General features: G+C 44.0%; 1 protein-coding gene across 4 annotated transcripts in view; it reads right to left on the reverse strand.

Annotated features, from left to right (window-relative positions):
* The window catches only part of BCAS3 (BCAS3 microtubule associated cell migration factor), a 3,636,180-nt gene extending 3,619,476 nt beyond the window's left edge, over positions 1–16,704 (reverse strand). For all 4 annotated transcript variants that reach the window (XM_085649432.1, XM_085649434.1, XM_085649433.1 and 1 more), the window contains exon 1: positions 16,601–16,704. The gene's annotated coding sequence lies outside the window, so the exon portion shown is untranslated. The remainder of the gene's footprint in view (positions 1–16,600) is intronic.
* Positions 16,705–19,692: the final 2,988 nt, after the last annotated feature.

Consider the following 19,692-nt stretch of genomic DNA (forward strand, 5'->3'; position numbering starts at 1 on the left):
TTACCCTCCAGCATTGCTTGCCTGGTTTCCTCTTTTGCTCATCACACCCCTATAACCTCCAATTTCTTAAGGTTAATTGTAAGCCCCGATATCTGCTGAAAATAATGGAGTTCATTTTTCAGCACTGCCAGGAAATCAGAGGCCAGTCAGGAAGCACAGAGCATCATCCACGAACAGCACCATTTTAAGCTTGATGTCTCCTAATGTAATGTTGAGGATAGATTGGACCTTTTGTAAGAGATTACATGCTTAAAGCAAATAGAAAGGGTGGGAGAGGACATACCTAGCATGTCCCCCATGTTAACAAAATAAGGTCTGAAAGATGGTGCGACAAAGTAAGATAGCATAAAAGAGCAGAATCATGGTCCCAGCTTTCCCTTGGCAAGTGTTTATTTGAGATATTCCCAGTTAACTGTCAAACGCCTACTCAGCGTCCGGCGAGAGAAGGAGCATCTTAACTTTGTCTTGAAAAGGGCTTTCAATGTTTTTCTTCGTCAGTGACTAGGGGGATACAGGGAACTGAGTGTCCTTTATTAATTGCCCAGTAACATCAACCTTAAAACAGACTGTATGGCTGCTAAGTAATGCGTGATACCTTCAGCCGTCCTGGCTTTAGCCAGCAGCAGCTTGTGTTTTGGGACTCAAAGTTTTACTTTTAACATATATACTTTGCAGCTGGCTAAAAATATTAAAAGTTCTGGCTGAAGTTGTCATATACAGCTTGCAGCTACATAGCAGCCGAAATGCGTGCCTGTATTATAGAGTGTACACCGTTAATTCTAGGCAGAGCTTCAGTAATACGAGTCTCTCATTGGAGGTCACTTGTTATTTTGGTAAATTTTGAATACAGCAAGTGTAGTTTAGTGTTAAATACCTTCCCTTAATTTCCTCATCCTGAAGTTATGCTTACGCCTGGATAGCTCAGTAAGCGTTATCTTTCCACAAAATATAACGTTTTGGCTGGTCTCTTTCCAGCGTTTTCCTTTTCTTTCTCCTTATATGGAAAAAAAATATTGTATTTTCCAACAGAAGTGAATTCCTTCCTTACTGTCAATATACCATAGCATAACGTGTATTTGTAAAGCGCACGTTCACCCAGAAGGGTATCTTCGCGCTGAATAACAGAGGTTTACTGTTACCCAACTCAGTGGTACTCATTTTATCGACTTCTGAAGGATGTAAGGCTGAGTGGACCCACGGGGATTTGAACCTGTGACCATGAGGTCAAAAACAGGCTCCTGCAGAGGATATTTGCAAAGCAGAAGCCTTGGGCACATCTAACAGGGTAAAAAAGCACTGCAGTAAAATGCTAATGCTCATAAACTAGAAAGATAGTTCAGTGGGAAAATGTGTCACTGCAGAGAGCAGCCTGCTGCCTGCAGCCACGAGTTTAAAGCCAGTTGACGCATACAGCAGATCAAAAATAACTAACAGACCGCCTGATTGTAGAGGCACTGACATATCAAATTAAACCCAAGTTTAGATAAAGGGCGTCATGATGACATCTTTGGTAATATGGTCGCCCTTCCCAATCTTATTGTGCCTTAGATGGTGAAACATGTGCCGAATGATGTAACTTCGCTCTACCAGAAGATTACATTTAAAACGATAAATGTATATCCATAGCAACTGTTCCACCAGAATACCTTCAACAAAATCTTCTTATTTATTATTATTTGTTTGTTATTTATTAGATTTTTCTCCTGATGCTTAAAAGGCAAGGGGCAAGTAATGCATCTTTATCTTGAAACTCCAGCACTTTAACTATGTTGAACTGAATTTTGTGAAAGAAAAAAAAACGAATAAACTAGTTTTAGTAAGCAGGGTTTGGAGTAGGATGGTGGTGGTAGTAGTCAATGGGAGGTGTAACGTATCCCAGACATACTGTATAAGAATACGAGTCATATGTCCATACATAATGTCTATTATTATCAATTGTCAAACATAGGATAGTTTACTAAAGTGATACAGATCTCTAATTCAAGTAATTCACTGCTCCTGTTTGTCTCTTCACGGTATTACGACTTGGGTTCAGCTCCTAGCATTTTATAATCATATTGGATGTTTTCTTCTGTGTATTTATTAGCGTCTATAAGGATGCCCATTTGTCATATTCAATCATGTAATTTATTCTGTGAGCAAGAAGGCTGAGCACATACCGAGGAATTTATATGACTTGCTCATATCAACCTGCTTAATACATGTTGGGCCGAAAAAGTCCTCTACATGGTATACATGGTAAAAGACATGCACCCCTGACCGGAGTGCCCAACTGTACCATTGTCTGGATCCCTAAAGCAGATTTTTGTTGCTATTAGCAAACACAGATCATGAATGGGCGCCATGCCATAAGCCTCGCTCACGGGCTACGGTTGTTTTGGACCAGGAGGGGCACACAAACCACTACCCTCCCAGTGGTGGAAGGCTACCACCTTCACCCAGTGGCGGCTGGTGACATTTGAAAGCGGCGAGGTGGAAAAGTTGGGGATGAGTATTATTGCACGAGGACCAAAGTGTGATTCGGATGGGTTTCATGGACCTTCATGTCATATTGATTATCTCATACCAAGCGTGGTCATTGCGAAATGTGAATTAGTTTCGATCAATAGTGGTAACGCTAGGAACAGTAGGAAGTATTTGTATCTATTCAACTAGAACCTCAGCCAGGGAGAGGATCTGCCATACGCTGTACCGAAAGAGTAATAATATTTAAACAGCAAAGTCATACATTTTTTTCTTCCTTATTAAGGACTCCAGCTGCACACTTCTTCCTACAAACTATTTTTGTATAACCCCAGGAATGTTCAAATAACGTCAATGAGATGAAAATAATACTCCAGCTCATAAACAGCAGTGCCGACCTACAAGGATTAACATCCCAAACTCTTCTTTAGAGACTGAATCGTGCCATCCGTAGTAAAGGTCTGGAGTTTAGCGTCTGAAATCACTATCTTTCAAACTTCGCAGCACTGCACATGAACACTAGATTATTTAGGTGCCTAAGGTCATCCATATACCAACAAAAACACATACGCAGCGTATACATCATTGTAAAACATTAATAAATTAGAAAAATCATGATAAAGGTCATAAAGCAAATACATTTGAAATCCTTTTCCCTTATTGAGCAAATTCAACATGCTCCTGAACTATATTCTAGATCAGCAAATGCCAGTAAAATACAAATCGTCATTCCTTAGCGTGGTATGCTTTTGATACATGAACAATGCAACTAATGGAATGTCTCCACAGAACACATGAGATGCTGCCAGAGCAGGAAGGGGGTAGTAGCTGTTGGAAGCGGTCAGGCGAGGGGTGGGGGTGGGGGAGACACGAGTGAGAATTAGAACTAGAAGGCACTGACACTCCAACTAATGGACCTGGCGAATCCATACATACGTCTAAAGCGGCCCCTCGTCCTGGGTAACTGCACATTAGCGAGGACTTTAACAGGCCTGAGATGAACCCCGGCCCGATTACAAGACAAAGGGTAAATTCAGAGCGCTGTGAAAAGGCGAGTTTGCGCTCGGATCAGAATTTTCCGATGTGCTCTCATTACTGCACCCCGGATGTTATCCCCATACGGGTGTTAGCAGGTCCAACCTACAGGGATTTATCAGGGGGAAAGACCTGGAAAAGGAAAAAAGTGCAACGTTTGTTATGGTAAATATTAATGATTCCATGTGTTCACCTTCATGTCAAGGTGGTATCTGCCACAACCATGCAATTAACTCAACTCCCGGGAGAAGTATTTACCGTATATGCAAATACCTCACCTCCTTCGGCCCACTCACAATCGGGCCTTAGACGGCCCCTACAGTAAACAGCCCTTACACATGAGGGACATGTTGAGAATTTCAGCAGCATAAACTTTGCACAAAGTAATCCGTAAATGGCTTTCAATGAGCAAATACATTCGTGCCACAGCAGACAGTGAAAGGCCCCATTAGTTCCATTCAGCAATCCCATAACGCCAGGTGGCTCTTACTTCAGTTTCTTTGCCTGAGTCTGCAAGTATTGGAGGGGCATTCGTGTGCGACACAGGGAACCGAGAGTCCGAGACTGTTGTACAATGTGAACCAAACACCTGAGCCTTTGCTCGAACGCTTGTGCAGCACCCAGCGCCGCGCGCCTCAACCAACTCTCATATTCCTGCAAACATTACAGAAACACAGGCTTCATCTCTGCCGTATGAGCGTAGATATCGATATTGTTGCAGGTGCAGAGGCACCAGCCCGAGATGGAGACCTCCCCAGTGGCGGCCGCCAGTAACAAACGGTGGAGAGAGCATGGGGGGGGGGGGGGAAGAGTGAGCGCGCAGGGAGGGGATTAATAATAATTTTAAACGTACCTCGCGGCTCGCAATACTCCTGGGGAGGTCGCGCGGGGATGGGGGGTTTAAAAATAAAGTTTAAATAAAAAACTTACCTGAACGGGCGGGTCCGCGCCGCCTCTGCTGTCTGCTCCTGGGCCGGGAGTTCCGGTGCATTGGCGCCTTCAACGTCTCTGGGTGAGTGGCTGGCAACCCCTCTCAGCCAATCCAGACGCTGCTCCAGCAGCGCCAGGATTGGCTGAGGGCAGGGATACTCCCTGTCCATTAGGAGACCGGGAGCTGCGCATGAAGCAACCCTCGGTCTCTTAAGGGGAAGGCTAGTGCGCATGTTCGGGCTGATCGTAAAAATGATCAGCACAAAAACGAACATGCGCAGTATTGCCCGCTGCTGTCACTCAACCCTGAGAGCCGCTGCCGCAGCCCCACCCCTTAAGCGTCCGTGGCGTGTTCTACTTCTGACGCTAATTCCAATCAGGAGTCCTGATTGCTGCAATTAGCGGCAGAAGTAGAACGATTAACTTCTAAATGGGGCTGTGGCAATAGTGTGGGCAACGCCCTAACGCCCCCAATGGACGCACCGCCACTGCCTTCACCAGGAGTTAAGCAGTATGAGCACGGTGGTAGCAGCATACCATGTAGTGGTCAGTATGTGTGCTGTGTAATTACACTGACAGCAAGTATGCCTGCAAGGTATATTAGGATGCTGGGTTCCATTTTGGGAAGCCCAGGCCTGCTTGGTAAAGACATGAGGAGTAGAAGAATTCCCCAGACAGATTTGTGTACTGCTGCATTCCTGTGAGCTGGGTGGGACAAAGTGGAGGAAAAGGAGCAAGAGAGACTCCCGGTTTACACTTCATAAGGGTGCTCTTTGATTTAGTGATAGGTCACAAAGAAGGGAACTGGATATATCTCAGGAAGGAAGATGAGGCTGACAAGAGAATCATGAGGAGTGGTAGAGGAGCCCAGGATTAACCATTTGATGCACATATTACTGTGGCTGACATCTCGGTGTGACTCTAGTCACTCCCATGACCTGTGTTGTGGGACTCTGAGCTTCGGGGTCTCTCCTGCTGTGACAGACAGCCTTCAGGAGGAAAGAGAGAATGAAAAGTGTAGACTTCAAATAAGCAGAACCTCAACATAAAACGTCAACGATTCAGACCCTAAATCACATTCGGTGTCTGTAAATGGACTATAAGGGGAGGTTGAGACTTAAAAATGTGTCATCTGCCAAACAGGCAGACGGGCTGGGTGAGAAGGGGAACCTCTGCAAGACTTCTGTCTATGACCAGGACTGGGGTCCAAGGCCTGCTAGTCTCCCTACAGGGTGAGAGGACATCACCCCTGGAAACCAAGACCACCTGCCCTGGAGCCTGGAGCACCAGCGCCTACCTGTTTGCCAAGACCAGTGTTCCCTGGGATAAATAGGACAGCCTTGAAGGGAGCGAGGTCCAGTGGGAAGCCCTACTGAGAGGACTCACTGTGCGAGGTATGAGGATACGGTTGTGCATCGATCAGGTTGTTACCAGTGTGCAGCATTGTTTCAGCAACCCCGGAATGCCAAGAGAGGACTGCCGTGGACAGAGTCTGCATTGAGCACAGTGTGGGGATTGACAAGCCAGCACTGCCTCATTTCAGTGACTCTATATGCAAGAGGAGGTCACCGTTGAAGTGATAGTGTGACAAGCACAACAGTCTTGTGACTGTCTTAACCGTGACCCTGTATGCCAGAAAAGGCCGCCATGGTGTAGGAGACTACACAGAGGAGTTTGAGCTGTGTCCTTTAGTGCCACTGCAACCCTTTATGCCGGTAGGGGCTGCTGGTACTAACTTTGTCAAGAGTTCGGGCCATTGCTCAGAAAAAGACAGAGGCTGTGACCAGCGGGTCAAGCCCACGCATCGTGATTTGCCCCTGACCGACCCCAGAGGACTGTGGAGAATACTGAGGAAGACGTTGCACTATCGCTATATTTTGGTCAGGAGCTGGAAGATCAAATCCCTAAACCTCCCACACCCTCATATGGGAACAGTGGCTTACTGCGCCTTTGCCAGCTGGAACCATCTCCAATCACAGGGGAAAGTTTCCAGCGCTGCTTGGGAGACAGTCTGCTTCTGCCAAGTACTGCCCCCATGTACCACGTGCAGTCTAATTTCTCCAAACAGGACCAGAGCTTGTGATTGCCTGCGGTCCAGGCACCCGCTAAACACTTCCATCCTGAAGTAGAGTTCGGATTTGAATCGGGCCTGTTGGGCCACGGGGGACTCTCTGCTGAAGGTGCTGCGGCACCATGGCCACTTAAAGACGAACTCCTAAAGAGTAAAAAGCGAACTCCCAAGTACGGCCTACTAGTAGGCATTCACTGGATGCAGCCACCAGTAAATGGGGAATAACCCCAATCACTATGCAATGAAGAGGGTGGGACAGGGAATTGCCAGATAAACACTAGAGCCCTGACGTCAAGGGGAGTGTGTTGTTGCTTATGAATGTTATTTCTTTCAATGCAGAGAGTTAAAAAAAAAATTGTGAAGAGATTGGCCATCCGGATTTCTTTAACAAACCAGATACCTGTAGAATGCTTACGAAGGGCAAGTTGAAATATCTGGTCCACGTAAAGGCACAGAGGAAAAGATGGAACATTGAAAGTATAAAGGCTTCTGTTGCTGCTTATACTGCGACGTCTTTCCAAGAGGGTTTGCATTTTTACCTGGCACTTGTTCAGAACGTCCAGCAACATTTTGTTTTGACCAGATTCAGGATTAATCTTTTGCCTTTGATGGTGGGTTATCCCACATAATTGACATTTTTTCTCATGTCTCTCCATGTGCCCGTGCAATGGTGTTTGTGCCCAAACAAACTTGCATATTGTATTTTTCTGTCCTTTTTACATCGAGCCTAAGGCAGCGCGCACGCGCTGCATAGGAAATCGACTTCTTGGAATTACTTCAGCTTCTGTAGAAGCTCGTGCCTGTGGTGCTTACACGCCATTGGCCTTTGCGTCTGGCTTTAGTACGCAATTGGCCAAAGGCGTGTGGAGGTCCCAGCTTCAGGGAAAGGTTTACTCCCAGAACATTTTGCTCTCGGGAGCCAGCTGCGACACGCAGGGGCCATATGTTTTTTATTAGCGTGTGCACGCTTGTCTCCCCCCTCTTTCAGGCTGTGAGTTACGATGTTTACGGAGCGGCTTGCTGGAGCCATCTGTTTTTAAAAAGTGGTACACCTTTATACGTTTAAGAATAACATCTATGTAAGTGAGACGCGTTTATTTTACAGATATAGCGCTGGCAGTGACTGCGGTTTATGTTGGAATCTGGACATTTAGCAGAGACGGGCGCCATGCCACCGCCGCATCTTGCCCTCTGCCCCCTAGCCCGTGGTCCCCTCTGAGAGGTCACAGGAGGTCGGCTGCAAGCCAGGACAGATTGTGTTGAGAATCTGAATGGAAACAGGACACACCCGGCCAGGATTTACAATCCGATGTTCCTATAGAATTCATTCCTGCCCTCCTTACCGTAATGACGCCAAATTGTCCCAAACCCTAAACTCCATGGAGACAGCTGCGCGCTCATCACCCGAGTCAACAATGTGGAGATGAAAGCAGCTCTTAGAGCAGATTCCAACCCAAAGCTGCAGTCCATTAATTCAAGGGTTGGGGGTCAGATTCAAGTGGATAAGGATGGGCATCGCTTCGCACATTCCTTACTAGTTCATGACTCAGGCTGCAGCCTTGTCTGATGGTTACTTATCGGCCGGTGTTTACTTCATAATCTCTCATCCCCTGGGCGTGGAAGGGGTTAACATTTGGCGCATTTTTCTGCTTGACCCTGTGGGAGTGAATCATGTATTCCTTTGGATAGGGCGCTGATGAAGGGCAGGGCCCGTATTAGCGCTAGTGTGACAATCAGTTATGACCCCCTGCCCCTCTCCTCTCCCACCCATAACCCCCTGCTAGGATTTGTTCACCCGGCAAAAGTGCCCCTCGTCTCTCCACAGCCCCTCTCTTACATACATTTAATTTGCTTTAAAGCACTGGTAAAGGCTGACTTTACTAATAAGAATGTATATCTACCCAAACAAACACTTTTCAGCAACATTAGGAAGAGATAATGAAATACTGGGGAAAAACAAAACATCCTATTTATTGTAGTTTGTAAGGAGCTCTTTGAGGACAGTTCTAACTGTCACTGTTCTATGTTAGGGTTGTTTCTTATGAAGTGCGGTACAAACGGATCTCTGTGACAAAAGCAGTAATCCACTGAGCTATCTGAATAAAAAACAGATCTGTGATCTGAGCGGTATGTGTTCTTTGCAACTGTGCTACTTTTTCATTCAAGACATAACTCCAAATCCCTCTCTCTAACAGGAACATTAATCACAAGAGTTATGACAATTTTTTTGCTGTCTGAAAGCTGTATGCACAAGGAACTCTGCAGTAGGTGTTTTCAAATTGTAATTTATTGCTAAGCACAGCGCCCTCCACCTGAGGTAAGCGCCCCCTCCCAAGGTCAGTGCCCAGTGCGGCTGCACCAGTGTCACCTTGTACATACCCACTCTGCTTGGACGCCCAGAGTCTGTATGCCCACCTGTTGCACTCTGTAGCCCTGATCCTGTATGTGCACATATCACACTCTGAAGCCCTGAGTCTGAATATGGACATATCACACTCTGGAGCACTGAGCCAGTATGTGCACATATCACACTCTGGAGCACAGAGCCTGTTTGTGCACACATCACTCTGGAGCCCTGAGCCTGTATGTGCACATATCACACTCTGGAGTTATGAGCCTGTATGCACACACGTTGCACACTAGAGAAACATATGTGTACATCACGCACTATGGACCCATACATCTGTACGTACACATATCACACTCTGTAGCTCCGAACTTGTATGTTCGCATCTCACACCTTGGAGCCATGAGCCTGTATGGGCATATCTCGCGCGCTGGAGCCATGAGCTCATATGGGCATATATCACACGTGGAGCCATGAGCCTGTATGAGCGTATCTCACACCCTGGCGTCACTAGCCTGTATGGGCATACCTCGCACTATGTGGCCATAAGCCGGTATGCACACCCATTGCACGCTGAGGACATAAGGATATGTGCACATATCGCACCCTGGAGCCATTAGCCTGTATGGGCACAACTCGCACTCTGATGCCACAAGCTTGTAAGGACAGTGAGGACACAAGGATATGTGTACATATCACTCACTGGAGTCATGACCCTGTATGGGCATATCTCGCACCCTGGAGCCACAAGCCTGTATGGGCATATCTCACACCTTGGAACCAACATAATATATAGGCACATCTCGCACCCTGGAGCCATGAACCCGTTTGGGCATATCTTGCACCTTGGATCCATGAGCCTGTATGGTCATATCTCCCATCCTGGAGCCACTAGCCTCTATAGGCTTATCCCGCACACTGCAGCCCCCACCCTGGAGCCACTAGCCTTTATGGGCATATCTTGCACCCTGTATCCATGGGCTTGTATGGTCCATCTCCCACCCTGGAGCCACAAGCCTGTATGGGCATATCTTGCACCCTAGAGCCATGAGCCTGTATGGGCATATTTCGCACCCTGGAATCACAAGCCTATATGGGCATATCTCGCACCCTGGAGCCACAAACCTGCATGGGCATATCTCGCACCCTGGATCCATGAGCCTGTATGAGCATATCTCACACCCTGGAGCCATGAGCATGTATGTGCATACAGGGGTGTGGAATTTCATAAAATATCTACTTGTCCATGGGGCAGGTTGCTTCATAAATCTATTTGTCCTGTAACAAAATCCACATTTCCCTTTGGTGCCATGTAGTGCAGCGACAAACTATGGCGGCAATCTCATTATATAAGAGTTCTGATATAGCCTCTCTGATTATGCCAGGGCTTATACCACAGTAGTATAGAATACTTGCAATCCCCTTATGTTGCCACATTTCCGAAGATCTACATACTGGGGATGAAGGTAGTGGTAAGCAATAGTTCCATGGTTAGAATGCCATTTTGAGTCTGTGCACACCTACTAACTTGCATGTTTTAAGGGTTTTCAACAACTATTCTCTAATCTTTTCCCATACTGAGAAATGTTGGAAATTTACTCCTGACCCTGGCAGACATTAACCTTCTTCCAGAGTTGGGAAAAAAGTGGTTGGAGGGAAAGTGAACTTGCAAACACTTAGATTTTCACATGAGCAAATCTATACGTGCATATTTGATCATGCTAAAATGCAGTTCAGAAATATTTTCTAGGATTACTATTTCTTGTCCAACTTCTGTAAATTCTTGCGAATTCACGAAAGCTGTATAGCTGCACTTAATGCAAGGACATATACCATGGGTGCACTTTTGAAACTTTCTTTAATAAATGGGCCCCTAATTTCATCTGGCGTTGAATATAACCATTTGCGTTTATTAAAATTCTGTCTCTCTTTCTGTATCGGCTGGCTTCACTGTGACTGACAGCATTCCGCTCTTTCACAAAGAGCATATCAGCACACAAAGTAGTTTTGTTCAGTGCCAGTAACTACTGTGGCAGTGTGTGGTTTTTGACACCAAAAACTATTTTTGCTTTTGCCAGTGTTTGTTATAATGGTGAGGGCCCGGCAGCTCCCACACCAATAAGGTTTTACAAAAACCATGCCAAAACAAGTCACACATTGACAAAACTAAAAAGTTGACCACCAATTTCAGACCTATTAGGCTTTGCAAGTTCTTGTTTATTTTTGTTTCCCATAATCTTATTGAAACTGGTTACACAGATTTTCCATTCTGAATATTTTGGGGAAATACTAGCATGCATCAAAACGTTACTAAATGATGCTGCAACAAAATGGTACCTGAAATTTTACAGTAGTTTAGCAAAATGTTTTTTTCCTGCTTTCATTTTTTTTATCAACATTTTATTTTGAAAGCAAAGTATGATCAATCTTGCTGTCAAGCTTCTGCAAATATTTGCATCAAATCAGAGAGCATTCTGGGAGCACTATACATAGCCTTATATTGCTGAACTTTGAAAAACGTGTGTACACATTTATACTGGAACCAATGTAAGTAGTGCAGTCAGAGCTTACAACATTTACTTAGAGCGCTCACCCTAATAATAAAGGCTTATAATTAATGAACCATAAATACAAGTGTGAACTTCATTAACATATTGACAAAAATATTACCTTAACTGCAGACAGTGCCCTTCCCTGAGCCATAATGTGGTACTGAAAACTGGCAGCCAAAGGGTTTGTGCTGCAGGGGGTTGGGCCTACTTCTCCCAAGGACACTATACACATAAAAACGTGTTGCCCTTCACCCCTAACAATATGTCCTGGGTGTCGGGCTATAGGAATTCCACATCCCTGTGCATATCTCGCACCCTGGAGCCACAAGCCTGTATGTGCATATCTCGCACCCTGGAGCCATGAGCCTGTATGGGCATATTGCACACACTGGAGATACAAGCCTTTATGGGCATATGCCGCACTCTCAAGCCATGAGCCGGTATCTATACCCGTTGCACGTTGAGGACATAAGGATATGTGCTCATATCGCACCCTGGACCATGAGCCTGTATGAGTATATCTCGCACCCTGGAGCCACAAAACTGTATGGGCATATATCGCACCCTGGAGCCACCAGCCTGTTTGGTCATATCTCGCACCCTGGATCCACCAGCCAGTATGCGCATATCTTGCACCCTGGAGCCACGAGCCTGTATGGGCATATTTTGCACCCTGGAGCAAACATCCTGTATGGGAATATCTCACACCCTGGAGCCACAAGCCTGTATGTGCATATCTCGCACCCTGGAGCCATGAGCCTGTATGGGCATATTTCACACTCTGGAGATACAAGCCTTTATGGGCATATGCCACACTCTCAAGCCATGAGCCGGTATGTATACCCGTTGCACGCTGAGGATATAAGGATATGGGTGCATATCGCACCCTGGAGCCATGAGCCTGTATGGGCATATATTACACACTGGAGCCACGAGCCTGTACGGGCACATCTAACACTCTGGAGCCATGAGCACAATGGAGCCATGAGCCTGTATGGCATATCTCGCACCCTGGAGCCACAAGCCTGTATGTGCATATCTCGCACCCTGGAGCCACGAGCCTGTATGGGCATATCTCGCACTCTGGAGCCACGAGCCTGTATGGGCATATCTCGCACTCTGGAGCCACGAGCCTGTATGGGAATATCTTGTACTCTGGAGCCACGAGCCTGTATACACAATGAGGACATAAGGATATGTGCACATATCTCACAATAGAGCCATGAGCTTGTAGAAACGCATTCCTGGAGTAGGTCAAACGCATTCCTGGAGTAGGTCCTGTGACCACCTGCTCTAAATTGAGCCCATTGGCTTATATATCACACTTATAGTGATTTATACATCATACTTAAAGAGTTATATACCTTGACATATATAAACTGACTTGCCCAGGATCAAATGGAAAACAAGCATTTGAAATGCAATAGGTCTTGCATATACGCCAGTTTAAGCTATTGGCATTGTAAATGACACTTCCTTTTATTTAGGTTTCAAAAACCAAACCATAAATAAAAGGCATTGCCATTTACATTGCAAATAGCGCAAACTCGCGTAAATGTGAGACTTGTTGAATTGCAAGTTATAATTTGCCAAGAAGAAAAGGTGTCCTCTCCCTTTTTAAAATGTTAAATGTAAGACAGTGTTGACCAGGTCTAATATTTCGGCAATAATTGAATAATACGTTGGTCTTTTGTGCTATGGCCTCCTATATATGGCAGATTTTAAAACTTTGGAAAAGTGTGGGTCTGGATCCCGTGTAAACGAAATGCTGTTGTGAATGTTTTAAGATTTTTATTTTGCACATTTCTTTATTGTGATGGTTTATTCTTTTATGTGATTTTATGTACTGAAGTATTTTTATGTTACTGAAGAGTAAAGAATAACGTTTTTACTCACGGACTGATTTATTGACATTGCTGAGAGTACTTTGAGTTATGAGTCATATTCACCAATCTGTATCTACCTCCTCCTCCCTAGGGAGCCAATGACTGCTCATTCACCGCTACCATCGAGAGTCAAGTGCAGAAGGGGTATTTGGCCCAGTTGCTCAGGATTTATAGTAGGTCGGGCCCCGGGAAATTAAGCGTGAAAGCCCTTGAACCACCACGGTTGGGTCCAGTAGCCCATGCATGCTCCATCGACTTTCAATATGCATATTTTTCCTGACGCCAAAGATGTGGTAACCATCTCTCATGATGATGTGTTAATAGCAGGTATGTCACTGGTTTCATGTAATAGTGCAAGTCTAATAGACGCCACTCTGGGATTGTCTGTAATGCTGTTTAAAGTTTTTCATACTAACTACCAGTATCTAGTCAGTGCTGGACACTTCCAGAATATTAAGCCACATTTAGGATGTCGGCATCACCAGCATTTTAGGTCTTTTGTCAGCCCTGCTTTATTTAGATTATACGGCGTCCAATACCAGTTCTGTTTTAGTTTAAAAAGATTTAATTTTATTCTGGCCTCTCTGATCTGTCACATGGGGTTACAGTACTTGGGCCCAGTCTTAGTCATAGTCTAGGTACACCTGTCATTTGCGTTAAACTGATCTGAGACAAATTTTTATCCATCTTCAGTTGTGGTGACCATGTTTCCAATGTTATAGTATTAAATCATAATATCCAACATTCAAGCCCTCTACCATTTTTTTAGTACCCTGTGAGCCACCCATAGAATGGAAGAGGTGGCTCGACATGTTTGAGGCACTTGCAGAAGTATTGGAGGATGATGGGATTACTTCTCAAATGAAGATATGTCTGATAAAACACTATTATGAAACCCTTGGACTTAAAGAGTGCTAACATCTGCCACAGTTTGATAATCCAGGGAATTTAAATAGTGTCCAAGTATTTATTAACTGTGTTAAAAGTTTTACTCCTCGCAATAAAAAGAGGAAGATTCAATGGGCATTTAGAAAACCATGACTGAAACGTGTTTTTGAACACATAAGGTATGATCAAGTCTACAGGGACAAGATATTGAGGTACACCAAATCTAAAAGGATCCAAGAATGACTGTGGGCAGAGACAGAGATAACATTTCAGACACAATCAGCAAAGTTAGATACATAACGCAGTTGGAAAAATGTTTTCAAAAATGACTTAGGTAGCCATGTAATGAAGGGAACATAGTGTACAACAGAGCTGCATGTAGTATTAATTTTGTTTTAACCGAGATGCAATGTTAGCAGTAATTGTAGAGATATCTCTTACAACTATAGCAGTTTCAATAACCTTGCAAATGCAAAAAAGTGTCCTGCTTTGCATAAAATATTTGAAGATGCAAATGAAAAGAACATTTTGACAGTATGTGGCCTTCAGCAAACCTAGTTAATTACATGACTGAATTAGACGAAAAGCCATCAACTGAATGTGACACTGAATTGTGTTTGAATGATGGCAAATGGTTGGTGGCTGGGAATGGATGCCAGGATAAATGGCTGGGTGAAAAGTTGTTACATTTTCAATAAAAGTGATCAACCAGCAAAATCATTTTGTGTTCTAACAAATGCTATGGAGTTACCAGTGGAGTCATAGATGAATGAGGATTTCTTTTTGATTGGTCATTCTATGTGGTGATCTAGAAGGAGTTGCATGATATATTTATTGACTATTACTCGAAATGGCCTGAGATTTGCATGATAGGAAGTGAAACCTCAGAGGTGGAACAGTAGTTCAGAAACGTGGTTTGTAGTGGGGGGTTGCCAGAATAAATTGTTCCTGGCAATGGAGCACAATTCGCATCTCAAAAAATGCAGAATTGTTTTTTTAAAGAAAATTAGAATTAAGCTTAAACTGGTTTACATTACCATCCCAAAGCGATTGGGAAAGCACAGCTATTTAATAAAGTTGCGAAGAGGTCTATATAGCAGGCTATTACATCAGAAATTGATTGTAGGAAGTCTTTGAAAGCCATGTTATTGGTGTATAGAATCATTCCCACTACTGTTGTTGAAGTTTAATTTCAATAATTTGAGGATCCAAGCTAGCAACCAAATTAGAATCTTGATGACTGATTAAAACACATAAAGTATGGAGAGAGCTGGAGGAAGATAAAGACATGAGGCAAAGAGTAAAGAGGTTATCCAGAAACACAAATAGGTGGCACGATAATGGCAGGAAGGTAAGACGTCATTTAATGTGACTGAGGAGGATACAATTGCTCAGAAGTTCGGGTAGCCTTCCGATTTGATAAAAGAAACTGCAAGTTGGTCCTATTCCCCAAAAACATGAATGAAAAAAGGTGTGCTATGATGCGGGTATAGCTGGCCGAGTAATAGTGCTTATTTTTGGTTTTATAGCAGGGTAGAAGGAAACAGGAAGGGATAGGAGGTGAGAGGCAACACTGAGGGTGGGGAGACAAGTAGGGGGCAACGCGGATAACACAGGGTGTGATGAAGGGGCTGGGAACAAGGACGAGGGAGGTACATAAAGGGAGCCAGCTGAAAAAAGACGTACTCTGATAGAGAGATTAAACACACAGAAAACAAAAGTGCCTAGAAAATGATCGGAGGAAGGACACAAGTAAAACGTCCATACTCAAGGGGAGGACAAAACAAACAAAGTAGAAGAAAGCCTAAGACAGCTGACAATCAAGAAGCAAGCAAATGAGAGTGACAATTATGCCAACCAATGGTAAGCAATGGACGGAGCTCACTGTCACAAACTAACAGGTCTTGAAGAGACCTAAAAACTGCCACAGCTTAATCAAAGCCTAACAGCAGGTGGTCGCTCAAGATGAGCGAAAAAACAGCATCTTGAAAATCCATACATAACACTAGTTCCCTGCCATGAGAGACAGAATCACACTTCAGCACTCTGCCAACCAACATCATCAAGAAAAGTCAAACCGACTGCTAACACGTATCCCTCCCATGAAACAAAAATCTTTTCGAATCGCAATTCAAAACTACTGTTCAAACCGTTATCCATTAATACCACATCAGCACCACCACACCACCCCATCTGACAGAAATAAACTCGCCATTTCACAAAGCCAACACAAAACCAAGTCATTACCAAACTTGAAATTAATAACATGCATAAATCTCTTCAAAATCACTGACCAAGAAATACTGAACTCTTTCGGCACTGAGGACTGAACTGCGAAAAGACCTGCCCTTTAATTGTTCCTCCGTTTACCTACATAATTTCCATTCATTGCCTACGACCATATACACATAAGGTGTCCAGTACTTACAAAGACTATCCGAACGTCAGCTGCCAGTTATTGATCTTTTTTACGGACGCGTTTTGTCCATAACTAATATCAGTACTTCCGGGTCGGATGACAACCAATTCCATGACTTGTAAAGTGTAAGGAGACACAGGATTGGAGCGTTGTCGGCACATTAGCCAATCTGGCGCGCTGTATAGACTTCCGAATAGATAATTGGCTGTGGAGTCTTACACGTGCCTCTATGGTGTGTAAACACTGTCTTAACAATGCACCTGTTGGCGGGTGCCAGAGAGTTTGGAGAGTGTTGGACTTCGCTGGCACGTAACGTAGCGTTTATTAGTCATAGACTTGGTAGAAAATGTTGTGAGGTTTGTGATAGCTGGTGGCGGCTCTTGCAAACCCTGCTCCTTCCACACATGATTCTGGCAGGGATAGGCTGAGAGGCGGTGCTGAGCGGTAACTGCTTGACATTTCGGAGTACTGGAGCCGAGCCCTGAACTTATTTGCTTTGTAAATCATAAAACAAACCACGTAAAATTCAAAAAAGTGTATTTCTTTAACGTGTGTTCTTTGACATTAACAGGGCATATTATAGCACTGCACTGAGTGATACTTATTAAAAGTGATAGCCTGTACTCACATATTTGAATGTTCTTTCATGCATGATAATAAAAGACAAAAAGAGTTTTGGTGAAATGAAACATTTGCCTAATACCACACAATTTTAGCAGGGAAGCCTCTATTTATCCAGGTTATATGTTTTCACCTTGTACAAATAAGGAAGCAAATGGGCAACTGATGGTTCAATTGAGGACTGACAGACAAGCGGTCCGTGGCTGGCTGGACGGGCCTTGCAGTCTACCCCTTGTAGTAATGTTAGGGTAACCAACTGGCATGGGTGCAAATTCAGGAGGATAAGTTTAAAAATTCAGGACAGAGGGTCAAAATTCAGGACAGAGGGTCAAAATTCAGGACAAAACTTCGGGACAAAAGGTACGTTTTACAGACACATCAGAGGAAGTTGCCCGATAGTATAAAAGTAAATAAATAGACAACCACTTAATTACTAGTCAAAATAAGTTTATATTAGGTTGAGACAATCGTGCAGTTCACGTTTTTTTGGTATGCGTGCAGCTTTTAGCAACTGTGCAGGTCTTTCTGTGTTATTTAATATGATCATAATCTATTTTATGGTTACTGCATTGGGTTGTCCAGTCTGATATTTTGTTTACAACTCATGGTCCTGAGCAAACATGTTTGGTGAGAGAAGTGGTCAGAAAGATCTGCTCGGATAGACTTTGTTACTAGCATCTCATATCTGAGTGCCATTGTGAGTTGTAAAGCGGCACGCATAGGTGACCTACAGGGAGGATTGCTTTGATGAACCCACCATAGGGAACGTACTATAGGTGTTTCAGCAAGTGGAACTTAAAATATGTAATCTGATTTTGCTTATAGGGGGGGCTTAGAAGAGAGTTGCACTAGCTGACAGAAGTCACAAAGGTGCTTTTCCCTGCAGCTTTATTAAAGAATGCACTGTCTATACACTATTACATAGTTTATTTTTGACGCCTTGCCTATTGCTACAAACACAATATACATCTCAAGCACAGCTCATGGCACTATGAGGCTCTCCCTAAAACCTTACACCTAAAACAAAACATGCAAACATTTACAATTACTAGTAGCAATTGGGTGTCACTCAAAATGGAATATGCATGATGTATATATCCCACACATAAGCACACAACAAATACAGAATAGTCACACATAGGCAAGGGAGTAGCCAGAAAATGTAAATACCTCCCACTTTGAACTAAAGCTCTTAATGCACCAAGAAAGCAAAGTCATCAAACCATCTCCAGAAGAGCTCTCTTGTCCAAGGATCTAGCCATTCATCCTTCCATCAAACCGCTGATATCCACCATTTCACATTTACATTCTGTCATCCATTAATTCTTTCATCCATCATTCAGTCTCTCACCGTTCATTCTGTCCTTCCATCTGTGTGCCCATCCATATCCAAACCTTTTCAACCATTTGGAAAACTTTCCATCATCTATCCTTCCATCCATCATTTCACTCATACATCCCTTCATCCACTCTCACTCATCTATCATCCATCCATCCACCCTTTCACCCAATCCATCCTGTCACTCACCCATCCATCCATTCCCTCATCTATCTAACCATTTACCGTTTAACCCAAGCTATCCTTTCGCTCATACATCCACTCTTCCACCCATCCATCCATTCACTCATTCATCCAACCATTTACCCTTTCACCCATCCTTTCACTTACTCATCCATCCAGTCAATCATTCGTCCACCCTTTCACTCATCCATCCTTTCTTCCAGCTCTCCACCCTCCCTTTCACTCATGTATGCATTCTTTCACTCATCCATCTTTACATTCTTCTTTTCACTCATCCATGCACCCATTCACCCATCCAGTCATTCATCCATGCTTTCACTCGTCCATTCATCCACCCATCCTCCATTTCTCTCTCCATTCCCCTTTCACTTAGCCACCCATCCTTCCACCCACCCTTTACCTATCCACCTACCCACCCATCCAGGTGCAGACAGAAGAGGCCCATCAAGAACTTCACCCTCGCTGTAGTTCCTAAAGCAAGGTTTGCGGTGGGGGAGGGTTCACTATGCCCCTGCACATAGGCAATCTGAAAACTTAGAAGTCATGAGTCATACATGATGCACAGTGCCAGGACGTGAGGTGACTGTGACATGATGTTGTTTCCAAGGCTTTAAGTGGCATGAAAAAACTGGGGGTCTCTCCGATGGGCGTATGTGATGTAATTAAGGGTGTGGCGTAAAACACTAAGCTAAAACTATGTGCTGAGCATAATGTGCCGCCCAACTGGTATTTTGCTGTTTCTATCACTGCATCCAGTAACATTAGACCTACAACAAGCCATGACTATTGGCTTTGTCAATGGATGTTAGTTGCATAAAATAAATAAAAAAGCAGCAACTATGGCTCCGCTGTATATAATATTAAAAATGCTTCCGCTCTGAAATGATGAGACTGTGTAAGAACTATAACATATTATTTTTAACTTTTTAAATTGTAATCATGGTACTTCTCTTCTACA

This window comes from Triturus cristatus, chromosome 3_2 (genome assembly GCF_964204655.1).
Source record: "Triturus cristatus chromosome 3_2, aTriCri1.1, whole genome shotgun sequence".
NCBI lineage: Eukaryota > Metazoa > Chordata > Amphibia > Caudata > Salamandridae > Triturus > Triturus cristatus.